Below are 16270 nucleotides of genomic sequence, written 5' to 3'. Positions count from 1 at the left end.
TCCTTTCTCATTTTACCCACAAGGGGCATGAATTCACTTTTCTGGTGGTGGAACCAGAATCCACATCTAGAGGCTGCATCTGATACTCATTCTATTACAATGGCCCTTCTTCATTTCTTCTGGTTTCTTATTTCCCTTGAGCACAAATGAATCAGTGAAGCCTCTGTGGCCATACACCAGGAAGGAACTTGGGACAAAGGAAGAAGTGGAGTTTACAGACAAAATAAAAGAGATCGATTTAATGTATACCTTGTAAATAAGGTTCAACTACCCAAAGGTAAAGCATATCATAGAAAGAAGAGATTAAATGAGAGTCAAGGAAACTCAGAGCAGCAGTTCACAAATTTTTGCCTTCACTTTGACATGGTCAAAATTATTAATGATTCATCTTTTGATATCTACCCTAAGAATAAATAAAACTGAAAAATTGAAAACGTGTACTAATTCATTCATTTTAATATCATGTCAATAAGTCATTGCTATTTCTACTAAAATAAATAATACATTTTAAGAAAATAACCATGTTTTCTAAATACAAGAGTGAGAATATTAGCTTTATTTTGCTTATTTGCAATTTTTTTTTAATGGCTGGCTAAAGAGAAGAGAACTGGATCATGGAATCTGCTTCTGCATTTGAGCCATTATTCCTTCACATTTTGTGCAGCCCTTAAGAACACCCACCATAGGATCCCAAAACCATAAGCCCAAAGGCAAATGACATTCTAGTAGTAAAATATAAATAATTTTGCTATCATGGCTTCCTGAAAGGGTCTTTGGGATCCAGAGATGTCCTCCAACCATAATTCGAGGAGAGTTAGAGAGAACAGATACAGCATCATGGGCGCCATGTCAAGTTAGATAAGAAGTATGGAAAAGATAGCACTTCTGAGTCCATCTTTCACAGGTCTCTTCTTGGAATCAGATTAGTACGAGTCAAAGTCTCCAACAACCAAAACTAAAATCATGTTCAAAACTCAAGGTGGTTCAGTGGACTCACTCTGGGAAGGGAAAACATATGTATATTGGGCCTATTTACTATTAGAGTGCGTGGAGAGGGTAAAGAGCAAATAGAAATAAAATTTCAATTAAATAAGCACAAACTAGGTAAAAGAGTTTTATTGTCCTCACTCTACCTGCACAGGACTTGAGAAGAGTAACATCATGTGAAGGGAGAGCCAGCAGTGCAAAGATGGGCAGAGGTTCTTCGAGGCCAACATGGAGTTGCTGTACGAAATGTTAAAAGAAACCATTTTACTCAGGGAAAAAACAGACTCTTTAAAGGTCTTTATAGTTTGTCATAATGTGAAGAGCTTCTTATATGCTCCTAGGAATGCAGGTAGAATTTGTATGCTCCTAGAAATGCAGATAGAATTTGAATCATTTTTAGAGTGACTTACATGTCTTTCAGTGGGGACACTCTAGACTGAACAATAAACATCCTACTTCTCTTTCTTTCCAAAAATGGGTTGCATGCTGAGCTAATCCACATGCCACTATTTTCTTAATGTATTGTCTTTTGTGTGTTCCCCACATCTAAATTCTCCAAGCAATACAAAGCCATATGCCAACAAGACAACCTAGGAGGTCCGTGCTGGGGCAGAGGCCTTACAGGACTCAGCCTGAGAACACTGGAGTTGTCCTCAAATGGTGACAGACTTGATCTGAGCAGTTTTGGGTTTTGTGGAAAGTTTGTGTTCCGCAGTCCCACTCTGTGCCAGAGAACAACCGTCATACATTTTAAAATCGGAGGATAAAGATGTAGCCTCGTTTTCTGAACAAATGGCCAAGAAAATGATCAAAAGAATGATGTTATATTAGAAATTCAACTTGTATAGTGCTAGATACCTATTTCAGATGAAAATTGCTAACAGAAATAAAAAGAAAGCAAGAAAAGTAGTCAGGAAACTACATAGGCAAAAACTTCCTGAAATTCAATTTTCTCTTGCTTCTCTTTGTAAAAACCACTTCAAGCCAATAGAAATATGAGGACTTTGAAGTTGAAAGAGGGTTATAAGAGAAGGATCTCTTTGATTATTTTTAAAGCTTCAAGACTCCAGTATCATTTTTATTCGTTGAATGTTCCTGTGACAGAGACAACATTAATATTTGAAGAATTCAATAGAGACACCAACAGAAGAATAATACAATTGCATGCAAATAGAATGTCATAACAAGAAGAAAAGTGCCAGGTGAACAGTGACACATACCAGAATACTTCTGGCATTTAGGGATTACTGTAATATGGAAAAATAGTGAGGCAGGCAGGAAAAAAAAATAGGTAGGCAAATGTTTCCTAGAGAAATACTGGCCTGGAAAATTTCATTACCCTTTTCATTTTTCTAAACTAAAAATACATCGTGTAGTTTGACTGGAAATTTTTGTGTGCATATTTTTAATAGGAGGAATTAGTTTGCCATATAAATTGCCCATCAGGGAACAAAACAAGAAAACAGGTACAGAGTGAAAATGACCTCAGTGGAAGCTGACACAACACAGAGGTGAGAATTTGCTGTGTTCTGTCATTGGTGCGCATTGATCAGTACCAGAAGATCGTCCCCCTCTGGGCTGGAGACTGCAGCAATGGCACCAGACTGGGCTTTCTAAGTGGTATTTCAGCAGCTGAGAAAATGTGAGTATAAATATGTTAAACCTGAGTTGAGCTCAGGGAAGTAGAAAATGTGGGCTAATTCCTAGCTAAGACAGTCTAGGAATGTGAGTCTTTCTTTTTTGGTGCCAATCTTCTGTCTTCCCTTCTAGAAGGATCATCCAGTATTCCCTGGGCATCAGTTCAAGGACGTGATAGTTTATATAACAATATTCACAAGTTTAAAAAATAAAAAAAAAAAAACTTTGTTAGAATCTTTAACTAAGACTTGTAACAAATAGGGTATTTTCTCAGTGAATATAAAATAAATATATAACCTTCATAGGTAAGATTCTTTCCACTGTGTACATTCAAGGACTTTTCACAAGGTACTAGAAATGTCTGAGTCTATTTGTTTTTCAAAGAGAATCGATCAATGTCCTGTACCCAGAGTGATGAGAGCATGTCTAGGACCTAGTAACATTTTTGCCCTGTTCCTTGCCCCCTTCTGATCTCCTTTTATATATTTTTAGATTCTCTTCTGGCTCCAGGGTGCTATTCACTTCTATTTGCCAAATATCCTTTTCACCTGCAGCCATATCCAGCTTGAGCTCTGTGTGTGTGTGTGTGTGTGTGTGTGTGTGTCCAACCCCAGTGTTCACCTTTAACGTATTACCTATGAAGTATCTCTCTGATGTTGTGCAGCAATTTATTGCAAGCTTTTGACTAGCACTTGGGCCTTGCTGTTTCTGTTGTGCAGTGTGAAACTCACTTGCCCTGGAGTTACACACAGGCAGTAGATACGCCTTCCATCTGCACCGACGCCTGCCCTCGGAGAATGGAGTGCTGCTGGGGTTTTCTTTCCAGCAAATTCTTGGTGTGACTGAAGTCTCTAGCTGTCCACAAAGAGATTCTGTCGCCTGGGTGTCCTGGCAAAGTGCCTCTATGAAAAAGACACCCCAAGGAAGCAAACCTATTCTGCTGGAGCTTTGTGATTTTATTGGGTTTAAATATCCCTGCCACAGCTTAGAAAGCAGCAATGGTCTCCTCAGGGAAATAGCAGAAGCTCTTTTTATCTTGTACTCTCCTCTGTCTGGACATTGCTTATAAACGAATGCTAAAATTTATAAAGCACTATAACATTTGACTTATTTTTAATGCACCGTTGAGTTGTGTAGCAATAAAAATGCAGGCAATGATGAGGCAACTTTCAACAAAGCAATATTTTAGTGCTGCAGAACTAGGTCACATGAGCCCTACTCTAAAATCAGTGGGAACCAACAACAAAGGACATTAAAGTAATATCCTCTCTTATGTAATCCCCTTCTTTAATTAATAAAAACATAAAAATGTAATTTCCAGATATTTTCTTAATTTACAACATTAGATCGAGTTTAGAACAAAAAAGAGACAAAACGCTTGAAAGTTACAACTCTCATGATTTGTGTTTATTTCTTAATATGGTGACCATACTATTTTGATTTGGTTAACTTGGTGGATCCTAGAAACATCTTACAGCCTTCCATGAAGGCTTTATAATTGTCTTACTTCAGCAATGAGATTCCCTTTTATGGTTCCATTTCTGAGTTGAACTATGAATTCTCTCTTCTTTACCATGAATTAAGCAGAGAAGAATTCTCTGCTTTATTCACCCTTTGGCTTTGATGAAGATTTAAAAGCATGGGAGGAAAAGCAATGAGAGAGAGCATTGAAGGACTTTTTAGTAGTATATCTGCTACCATATGATTCCTTCTAGGTATCTCAAAATGACAATACCACACTGGTACATTGTATCTGGGAGATGGTCACAGAATCCCCTGGCTTCCAAATAAGCAGCAAGAATAACTTTGGCCCAGCCCTAGAGTACCTAGTAAAAGCTACCATTTGCAAGGGAAATCAAAGGAGTCATAATTCGTCCTTATGTGTCTTTCAGATCTTGCCTAAATTTGAATCAAGATGCTTGAAGTACATCACTTCATTAATATTTCAGTGAACTATTTTCTGTTTCCTAGCTTAGAAGTCAATGTTGAGTGACAGGAGACTTGGCAAGATGCCTCAACCTATATATTATCATATTCCAGGTCAAGACATCCTTCACCATCCACCGAGGCTTTTCTGCTGGCCATGTATCTGGAGTTCTGAAGCACAAAACCACCAGCTTGCGTGTGGTTCTCTCCCCATTGAGCTAAGTGCAGATACATTGTTGGGAAGGACTGGTGTTGTTGATTCATTTAGTAAGTAAAAGAAAAAAAATCCTTAGTTACTGCAGCAAAATTTTGAACTAGATTGAGGTTATTTGGCCATTTTCAAGTTTTTAATATAGTCAAGAATTCCTTCCCTAAAAAAATCATAGTTCAAAAAAGTCTCTCCCCTAAGATCATAGAGCAAAATTAATTTTAGATGGATAAAGGAGTGATATGTAAAAGAAAATAAGTCATTTTTAAGACTAAAAAAAAATCTGGACAAATGGATAGGGAGGGATAGGATTTGACTACAAAAATACTAACACTTCTACATATCAATGCTATGAACAAAATTGAAGTCCATTAAAAAGCTAATGAAATATTTGCAACCAATATGAATTATTAATAATCTTAAACTATAAGTAGGTAATGAGGTAAGAACAGCATGGATAATCTGATAGTTACATATGTGAAGATCGTAAACAGAGCATTCTTGAAAGAATGGAAACAAAATTTTCACACAAATGGAAAGGAAGTGGACTTTCACTTCCCAGAAGATGTAACAGGCAGGTTGTCCCAATTTCTCCATCAAGTACAACTAAAAGTCCTGGATGTTTTCATAAAGCAAGCATAAGAAGTCTATGAAAGAGAAAGAGGAAGACTAGAAACCTGGGACCCCAAGAGACAAATGAGTTGTTAGTTGTCCAGATTTTCTTTTTGCATCATATATTCTAGACTTGCAGCTGAAGAGGTCAGGAGTCTGAAAACATCAACTGACATAGACAAGAAAAAACCCATACAAATCCCTGCTATTTCTAGTCCAAGGTCCAGGAGAGGGACAACGTATCAAGAGAGAGAAGTTTGACATAAAGACACTCAATTCTCGTCAAGCAGCACACCACAAGGCCCTCATGAAGAACCTAGACTTCAATTCTCACTGGCTGTAATGAAGTTTGCCATCCACTGACTGTTGGGGGTGTGCCAGAGGATCCCTATTAGACTAAAAGATAAGGGTTTCCTTCATTCCCTGATGGTGATGAGAACCAACCCTTTCTGTCGTTTCAGTGGAAGCCATGTAGCAAGCATCAATGTGGCACTCCTACCCTCCCAATCAGGGAGGCACCAATAGAGGCCTAGTGGGAGCCAGAACCACACCCAACAGTAGCTAGGAGTCCACCTGCTTAGGGGCCATGGAGGAGAAATGGAGATCTAGATATTGACCCTGACCTGGCAGAAATGGTGTAGTAGCTACCCCTTCCCAATCAGAGAAAAGAGAGGAAAGAAAGCAAAAGGAAAGAGGAAGGGAAGGAGAAAGAAAGCAGGGTGGGGGGAAGGGAGGAACAAAGAGAAGGAGGGACATAAAGAAGGAAGGAAGGAAAAACAGAAGATTTAAATAAATCCAGAATTTTTTAACTCAACACCTAAAATGGGGGCTGGGGTTGTGGCTCAGCCGTAGAGCGCTCCTCTAGCATGTGCGAGGCCCTGGATTCGTTCCTCAGCACCACATAAAAATAAATAAAATAAAGGTATTGTGTTCTACTTCTACTTTTATATTGTGTTCTACTTTTATATTAAATGTTAAAAAAAACCACCTCAAATGCCCACATTTCAATCAAAAAGTCACTTTGAATACAAGAACCAGGAGTATCTCAAACTAAAGGCAAAACAGAGAGTAGATGTCAAAATCTACAGGTCAGAGATGTGAGACCTCTCTAACAAAGATTTTAAAGTATCAATCATAAAAATGCTTCCGTGAACATGCTAGAAACAAGTGAAAGACAACATTCTTACAAAGAAATAAAGTCTCAGCAAAGAAATAGAAGATACAAAGAAGAACAAAATTGAGATGTTAGACCTGAAAAATACAACAACTGACATAGATTCTGTATGGCAGAGTGAAAGGGACAGAGGAAATAATCAGCGACCTGAAAGACAGAAGAGCAGAAAAGACCCCATCAAAACACACAGGAGAAAGAGAAGGAACGAATGAACAGTGCCTCAGGGAACCTTGGGGCTGTCACAAAGAGCCCACATTCACATCATCAGGGTCTCTGAAGAAGGAAGGAAGAAGGCAGGGCTGGAAGTCTATCCCCCCAAAAAATCATGATTGCAAATCTCTCAAATTTGGCAAAAGACATACATTTAGCAAAAGATTCTCAAACTTTTTTAAATTTGGCAAAAGAACCTTAAGATGTTTAGAAGATAGCAGTGTCCTCAGTGATGAGATTACTTGATGTTGATACCCTCTGCTGGGATTCTTGACAAGTTTCTTTCTCATTTGAAATAATGTGCATTTTATCTAAGCTAGAATAAAGAGGTATTCACTGAGGAGGCTGGATATATTATCACTTAAATTCCTAAAGTATCGTAGTAAGGAAGTTGAAACTTCCTGGAATGACTATCAGTGCAGAGCCAACAAGGAAACCCCAGTGACAAGAGGCTGAAAGGACTTACAGCTTGCAAATGTTGAAATACAAGGTTTTTGTGCTGCTAGGCTACATCCTATTGTGTGTGTATAAAGTGGGATGGCTGAGTTCTGTGTTTGCACACAACCATGTATGGCAAGAAAAAGCACAAGTCGGGAACCAGGGGCTGAAGGTGACCTCTTTCCTTGACTGATCTACAGAAACCTTGAGTCAGTTTTTGCATTTTCCTAAGGCACAGGCCTAGGCATTTCCATCAATCATCTCTAAAGTTCAAGGGCATAAGGAGGCAATAAAATACTTTAAAAAACCCTTTTGAAACATATGGTCCCAGAGAATCTCTGTGCTTCGCAGATTCAAATCACTATTATGTCCTCTTACTCTTCCATAAGCGTAGGCAATGGCACAGGTTTTCCTTCCAGCAATTGGAAGTGTAATGTATACTTAGCAAAGGTTCTAGATTACACATTTGTAAAACAACAACAAACAAACAAACAAACAAAAAACAGCTACCTGATAACTCTGCAGTCTCCTTTCCCAGTTTCTACATAATTCTAGTCTGTAGATGACATTTCTTGTAGAGCTTTAGGCCACTGTCACATTGCAACCATCTGGCAGTCAGGGAAGAAGCACACCTCTGACACTGTAAGGTGATGCAGCAATAGTACCAAAACAAAAAATGGTTGCGGTTTACTGTAATGGAGTAGCATAAAACCTGAGGGTATTATCTAATTAGTATTCATAAAGGCATTTTCAAACTGAAGCATTCACTGTCAGTGAATATCAACTAGGAGAAATATTACAGTGAATTGCTTTTGGGTACAAAAATAAGCAAATGCAGTGTGTACATTAAAGTGATCATAAAATGCATAAGATTTATGTAATTTTCTGGCTTCCATTTTTTAAAATAATTCTGCAAAATAAATCCAAACTCCTCAGTGTGAACATGAGATCCTTTATAATACAGACCTGATCATCTTTTAACTTAATTTCTACAATCACCAGACTATAATGCTATACAAGAGCTGTGAGGGAGTATGGATGGTCCCTGAGCATGTTCCCATTCTCTCTTTTGTCTCCTTGTCCTTATTCATGTGGTTTCTCACACTTGGAAAGCATTTTATTACTATTCTCCTGATAATTTCTTTTTCCAGATCCTAAACTCTCAAAACATACCAAGAAACTCTTTTTCTTCTACCTTCCAGTAGTGCATATTCATTTTATCACTTCTAATGCATATAATAATCTGTCGACTCATCTTCTCTGATTTATTCATTTAGCCATGTGATAGGCTTACAAATAAATATGTGGAAGACTGTTCTAGGCCCAAGGAATACAGCAGTTATATGAATCAGGGTCTAAAGTAAAAAACATTTTTAATATTTACAAAAGAAGAGGTTCAATCTAGGGTGCTTTGGGTAAAGAATCCCAACAGAACAGGAGAAGCAGACCAGAGATCAAGAATTTCAGGGAATCACTAGCATCCCAAGAAGAAAGAGTCTGAAAGTTTCAGTGTTAAAAGAGCCCAAGGGTCGGGCTCATCCTTAGGGAAATTGGACCGTATCCACTTGCTTGAAGGAGGCAATTGGAGCCTGGAAGAAGAAAAAGCTCCTGCTGCAGGCTCCACCAGAGGAACAAATGAAGGGAGAAACACCTGACTTCTCTCTACTCCTGTTCTTCAGTCTGCCCAGAGTACCTCCCGTTGTTCAAGTCCATTAGGAAGCCAGCCAATAAAGGAGCATGAGAAATACGCCCTATAGTTCAGCTCCCCTTAAGATACAGAAGGCATCTAAAGGCAAAAGTGACCAGACTGGCACAGTGATGAACAAATCCAAAGAAATTTCTGTCCTCATGAATCATACAAGCATTTCATTGTTTGATCTCTGTATTCCTAACTCCTTAATTGTGATTACATGTAACAGGCAAATATTCATCTTGATTGTCTTAATTGATGTACGAGACAAATCAGACTAGATAAAAAATATTGGGACACAGGTTGAGAGCTGGATATCAAGTAAACACAGCACAGCTTCCCTTTCACTCATAGGTACTTGAGTTCTAGATTCATACTAGATTTTCTGTGATATTTTGCTTTAGACTCCATAAATCTGGTATCATTCCAAAGTATGAGGGCAGAGGCACTGTCACCTTTGTGTCCACTCAGTGTCTAGCAAATGATGTTTTTTGTTGTTGTTATTGAGATGTAACGAAATGCCTCAAGTTGCTATTAGAAAATGCCCTAATTTCCATCATGGGTAAGAAGTACTGCAAGCAGCATCTTAGCCTCTAGCTTTTCTCCTAGCTCTCTCACCCTCTGTCCACTTCAGTTTGCATTTTAGGGTAACTGTAATTTCACAGGAGAGTGAAGATGATGTGGAAAACCAACAAATGAGAAGGGCAAATTCAAAGTAAATGGTGAGAGACAGGCAAAGTAAGACACAATTCCAGGCACCAAAAGCATAAACTTCACAGAATGCTGTGTTCTTTCCGGCTAATGCCTGCACACTGTAGACATCTCCACTCATGTAGTTTGCATTGCTTAGAAGTCCCTCCTCTCCTTCCTTCAAGCACCCAAGGATGTCCTTCTATGGGACTTGCAGGAATATTTTCACATAGGACATGATTCCCAAACAGGCTTGATAAATTTGATCTTCTTGTTTGCATTTATTAATTTCTGCATTGCATGACCTGCCGATTTATTAGGGTGTATTGAATGCTTATTCTGCAGCAGGCACTGGCCTAAGGCACGCAAGACAGATGAATATCTCCAGGCCTGACAAAACACCAAGAGGCATCATTGTAAATAAATCATTATATTAGTGAGATAACTTTAAATAAAAGTATATCCATGTTCTGTGTGAGTGAAGTAGTAGATGTAATGAAATGATATAGTTTAAGATATGTATTTTTTGACTACTTATCTAGTCTTCTACAAACTCCCAACTTTTTCATTTTCTTAAAACTCAATGAACTGGTCAATTCAGTATGCCCATTTGGTAATTACTTATTGAATGCTTATTACATGCTGAACTTTGCCATCTAAAATAAACAATGTTTTTTCCCCTACTCTAGACTTCACAAAATATTGGGCAGAAAAAAAAAATAAAACTTCACAGTGCACCTCTAAACAGTCCAGCTAATAGTTTGGCAAGAGTTCATGGAGAGTGTGGAGCCCAGTTTAGGCCTGCAGGTAGAGATAGGAGATTAGTACATGGAAGAGAGAGGGAGGAGGTTCCTCTGAACAAGAATGATAACTTGGGAACCTCATGAGAGGAAAAGTGCTCATGGGTTCTGGGAAGATAGCTCAGTCAGTAGAGTACTTGCCTTGCATGCACAAGGCCCGGGGTTCAATCCCTAGCACCACACACACGCACACAAATAAATAAAGTGCTCACAGTGTGTTGATGGGACATGAAATAAAAAGAAAAATGGCAGAATTTTGGGGGGTGATGGAAAGGAGAGAAGGGATATAAGGTTGGATTAATAGGAGAGATTTTCTTTGACGAACTGAACACACTAGAAAGTTATATTATGAAGAGAAATTGATATTGCGTAGGCTGGACTTTTTGTCTTTGCTACCTTTATTAAATGTCAGTCACTGTCACTGACTTTGAGCATTTCGCTTTGACCTCTGCTGTTGTGAGGTCTGTTGGTCACATGGAAAACTGTGCTGGTTACCTGGATTCCTAAATTGTGTTCACATTGTTCACCTTTTGTTTGGAACTCCTAAGACGATAAAAACTTGTCAACAGTCTCACAACCCAATGTGGGCCAACCTTTCACCTTGCCACCGTCTAGACTGACATTTTTGACAATATGTCAACACATATGCTTGGAGTGTGGTTGTGGAGGTGAGGGTGAGGGCTAAAGCGTGGCTATAGTCAGACTGAGGAAAACACTTATTTATATAGGTTATAAATAAATTGAAAAATGGCAGACAAATGAACATGAATTTTTGACACAAATAACAAAATGATTTGAAAGAAATAGCACCAGAAATATGGAGAAAACCAAGAAAAGTACTGAATGTTTAAACAAAAGCTCACTGTTGTTTATAAAAAGTAGCTTGAGAAATAAGTGTGGGTCAGTCAGGACCAAGAGAGAAGGGCTGAAAAGTCAACTTTTCTCTATATACCTGCTAGCTTCAGAGGCCTCCCTGTTCTCCCTCTTGCCCTTTCCTCTATTGGCTGTGTACTGCATGAAGTTTGGCCCTCATCCTCACCCTAAAGAAAACAAGTTGCTACTCTTGTTTTCTGAGGATTTTCCCAATTATTTCAGACTTCAACCTAGTAGGAACCCTTTCTTAATCCTCTTTTTTCACCTACTCCCCCCCCCAAAAAAAAATTAGCCTCGTGGATACTTGAAGGAAAGAGGTAGCTTCCTCTAATATGTCAAATGAATTTTTTAGAGAATCTCGAGAATTTCATAGCTGATACTGAACAGGACATTTCCACATAATGAGAATGAGGGAGGAAACAGCAGAGAGCAGAAGCCACACAGCGCTAAAGGAAAGCAGAGTTTTAAGGGTTTCCCTTTGCATGCTAATCCTGACCAGCCCTGGCCAGGCTCTGATGTGACGGGTGGTGAGGAAGATATTAGATGACTGTTCTTTCTTTCTTTCAAGGCAAAGTAGGAAACACAGAGAACCAGATTAGGTTGGGTTCAATTATTCTCTCTCTCTCTCTCTCTCTCTCTCTCTCTCTGTGTGTGTGTGTGTGTGTGTGTATTGAGAGAGAGAGAGAGAGAGAGAGAGAGAGAGAGAGAGAGAGAGAGAGAGACTTCCAGTTACTATCCACACAAAAGCCAGACATTTTTCTACACAGAATTTGCAAACCAACGTATAGACATATTGTTTACCCTCAATTTACAATTTGGTACCATTGAGTGGAAGGGCAGAAATCATTTAAGAAAATGTCACATAGAATAGTACTGCTTTACCTGCAAAGTTTTCAAATTTCTTTTTATTTATTTATTAATTTATTTTAGTTTTAGGTAGACATAATATTTTATTTTATTTTTATGTGGTGCTGAGGATCAAACCCAGTGCCTCACGCATGCCAGGCAAGCACGCTACCACTTGAGCCATATCCCCTGCCCCTCAAATTAAATTTCTCACTAAAAATATTTGCTGCTAACTTGCACTGTGGAGGATACCAAGAAATAAAAACATGTACGGTTTCTAACCCAGAGGAACTTCCAGTCTAGCCAAAGAAATAAAACAAGACAGGTGCTGTTGCTAGAGAAAATTTGATGTCTCCCTAAGGAGTCTTTGAGTTAATAACCCTGTGATTGTACAATAAAAAAGAGATCACCCATAAAAACAGACTTTAGAGAAAGGTAAGCTTTCCTCTGATTTTAAAGAAAGAATTCAAACCATTGAACTGATGGAAGGAATGGGATTCAAGTTGAAGGCCACAGGGTGAGGAAAGACATAGAATCAAGAGAACACAGGATTTTGTGGATTCCTGAACTAATGGGGGCCCTGGCTCAGGTGAAAGCAAAAAGTAACAGATTTCGTCACACCTAAATAAAAATGGAGAACTGCTCGATTTCTTCATAGACATTTAAGTACTATACTACAAGGTGTGTCCAAACAGTAATGGAACCCACAAGGTCTCAGCAGGATAGATTATCTTGACAAGTTAGATACAAGTCTCCCTTGTATCTAACTGGTGGTACCATGCATCATTCTAGATTATAACTGCCTCTAACATGACTCTTACAGACTGCAGATTCTTTTAAGGCAAGGCACATGTCTTGAAGGTGAAGGACCAGCTTCCAGAGAAGATCTGTAAGAGCTGGTACACTTCATATTAATAGATAATAAATATTAGACCTGGCTATTATGGTAGCCACTCAAGGGGGTCAGAGAGATTCTCGATGGATATTTGCAGTTCTTGGAGACTTAGTGCATGTGGTAGGCAAGAGGAGTGCTTTTCAGCCTGATAACTTTAGGAATGGAGGTGTTGTGAACAAAAATAAGGTAATAAGACATCAGCATGCTTTTTGAGGGGAAAATGTCTGGCACTCTTCTAAACCCTCATGGTCAGAATTATGCAAGTTGAAATAGTGTATTTGACCCCTGTAAAGAGATGACATCAGGCAATTGTTACAGAACAAAATCAACAGGCTCATGAAATATAATGTTTGCTTACACATATTTTTTAAACTTTTGCATTAAAAGATGAGCTTTGCAGTTGGCAGATGCTTTCTGAATACCAATATGCAGTTTAGTATCTTTCCTCACATCTGAATTAAGGAAACTCTCATAAAAATGATGGAAAGAAAGTGGTGGATCTGTTATTCATTAAATTGTCGTTTTATGACATTCAAAGGTAACTCTGCCTTATGACTTCCTCCAAATCATTCTGGTGGAGTAAAAGTGGAACAGGTTTCAAGGAGATAAAGAGAATGGTCACCTTCAGTCCAAAGAGGCTGAACTCACTCTTTTGCTATTTGTACAAAAATGCTAATAGGAATGTAAAAACTATTAAATTGCAAGATTTAAAAAAGTTACACAGCTAGGCATGGTAGAAATCCCAATCACTTGGGAGGCTGAGGCGAGAGGATCACAAGTTCAAGGCCAGCCTCAACAACTTACAATAGACCCTGTCTCAAAAGAAAAGGAAAAACAAAAGGAGCTGGGGATTTAGCTAGGTGGTAAAGCCCTCCTGGGTTCAATCCCCATTCCATAAATAAATAAAGTTAAAAAGCATTTAGCAAGCCAGCTGCGGTGGCACATGCCTGTAATCCCTGAGGCTCATGAGGCTGAGGCAGAAAGCCAGCCTCAGCAAAAGCAAGGTGCTAAGTAACTCAGTGAGACCCTGCCTCTAAATAAAATGCAAAATAGGGCTGGCGATGTGGCTCAGTGGTTGAGTGCCCCTGAGTTCAATCCCCAGTACCATACACCCACAAAGAGCTTTTAGAAAATTAGTTATATAATTAAACACAACATTAATAAAGAGATAATTGATGGTATAGTGCTGAGGAATGCATTAAAAAAACCCACAAAAGCCCTAGAAATAGTGATAACTATACATGAAGGCTTCAAGAGAATTACACAAATTGTTGCTAAAATCTGGAGCAGGGAGACATCTTTTATGCTGGATGATAAAAGAAGTATTAATGTATGTGAGGGTACCTGAGCTTGACCTTGAATTATGGGTAGATTTTCAACAAGCATCAACTCAAGGAAAAAAAGATTCCAAATAATAAACTGCAGAAAGCTAAACTACTCCAGGGCTGCCATATAGAACTAGAAAATTGACTTTACTGTAAACTTCCAACTATTAAGAAATATGTATCCCAGAAGTGAACCAGGAAACACATAAAGAATAGAAATATTCTCAATGATACAGCTGCAAAAATTAAGAAGGCACAGAACACTATGTGTAATAAAATTCAGGTTTGTTATGATTTACATCATGATAGAAGAATGCAATTCCTTTGGAAGGAGACTTATTTGCCCATCCACTTATAACTATAGATCTATTTAACTCCATCATTTATTTATTTTTATTGGTTATATTAGTACTATAGTTTAAAGTAATTCACTTTCTTGTGTCAAGTAGTTAATGACCTGTAAATGAACTCTGAAATATGCTACAGAAGCTCATTATTTAATGTAATTATTTAGCAAAGCAACAATCCTTCAGTTATGCAAATTACTGACATTAAATTTATAAATCTGTAAGTATCTGGTTTTATGTTTCATTCTGGGACCTCAAGATGACCTTCCACTCTGGTACCACTTCATCTAAAGACAAAAATACATACTTCAAGGGTGATGCAGAGAGCAGATGTTCCCGAAGTCTAGGGATTCTTATATTTTTGAGCAATGATAGAGCTGGAGCTGACTTCAGGGTGATGATGATGATGATGAAGATGAAGAAAATAACTTTGGCCTGCACCATTTTTCCCCTGATGGGTATGTATTTAGATCTATGAATATATTGTGCCAATTGGAAGATATATCCTAAATATATCCAGCTTTAAAGCCACTGGACTTGTCAGGAGGCTGAGGCAGGAAGATTGCGAATTTAAAGCCAGCCTCAGCAACTTAGCAAGACCCCATCTCAAAATAAAGAATAAGAAATAGGCTGGGGATATGGCTCAGTGATTAAGCGCCCTTGGGTTAAATTCCTGGTACAAAAAAAAAAAAAAAATCCCCTTAAAGTCCACCTTCATCAGGTAGACATTTATAATGTGTGTGTGTGTGTGTGTGTGTGTGTGTGTGTGCATGCGCACGCGCGCCCACCAGGTGCCAAACATTTACTGGCAATGGTAATCTGTGCTTGGTGGTATGGAGAAATGATGGTCAGGGGGAAAGAAACAGGCAAAGCATGAACCTTTTCCAATATCGCGCACTGAGTGAGGTTTATGAACCATGGTCAGATGCTCTGAAAAGATTTATGAGGGCCATCTAGTGTGGACTGGGAATGTGAAGGAAGATTTTGGAAGAAGTGAAAGCAGAGTGAGAGTCAAGAGAAGAAACTGAAGATGGAGAGTGGGGCAGGAGGAAAATCTGGTAAGCGGATGAGAGAAACAATGGGTCCTTCTCATTCCAAAGCCAAGTGCGAAGCTGGTGAAATGAGAACAGAGAGGAAGGAGGACACAAGGGCCAGGCAGTGGAGAGTCAAGTGTGGGAAGTTTGGTGAGGCGTTTTCATTGAGCTGAGAAATTGGGAGACACTGAAGGCTTTTAGGTTAGTTATAAAATCAAATCTACATTTTAGGTCACTTTCGTTTGAATGTTATAGAAGGGTGGAGGCTCAAGAAGGGGATAGAGCCATCCACACATTCAAATATCTCATTGCCTATTTCCCAGAGTCCACAGCACTAGAGAAAGTTCCAATGGGTACTCAGTTGACCCTTTAGCTGCTACATCTGATTAATATGGAACGAGGTGTTTGCAGTGGTGTTCAGTACAATTGTGGGTCACACTGAGGCATCCAGGATTTTACCAATCCTACGCCTGTACTTACATGTTCAACCTGAATCTCTTCCTGGTAGAAGGCACCGGACTCAGAAAAAGGGAGAAATTTTTTTTTTAATATAATTCCCTTAAAACCTAACAAAGAA

This window comes from Urocitellus parryii, chromosome 1 (genome assembly GCF_045843805.1).
Source record: "Urocitellus parryii isolate mUroPar1 chromosome 1, mUroPar1.hap1, whole genome shotgun sequence".
NCBI classification, from domain to species: domain Eukaryota; kingdom Metazoa; phylum Chordata; class Mammalia; order Rodentia; family Sciuridae; genus Urocitellus; species Urocitellus parryii.
This window is presented reverse-complemented; position numbering follows the sequence as displayed.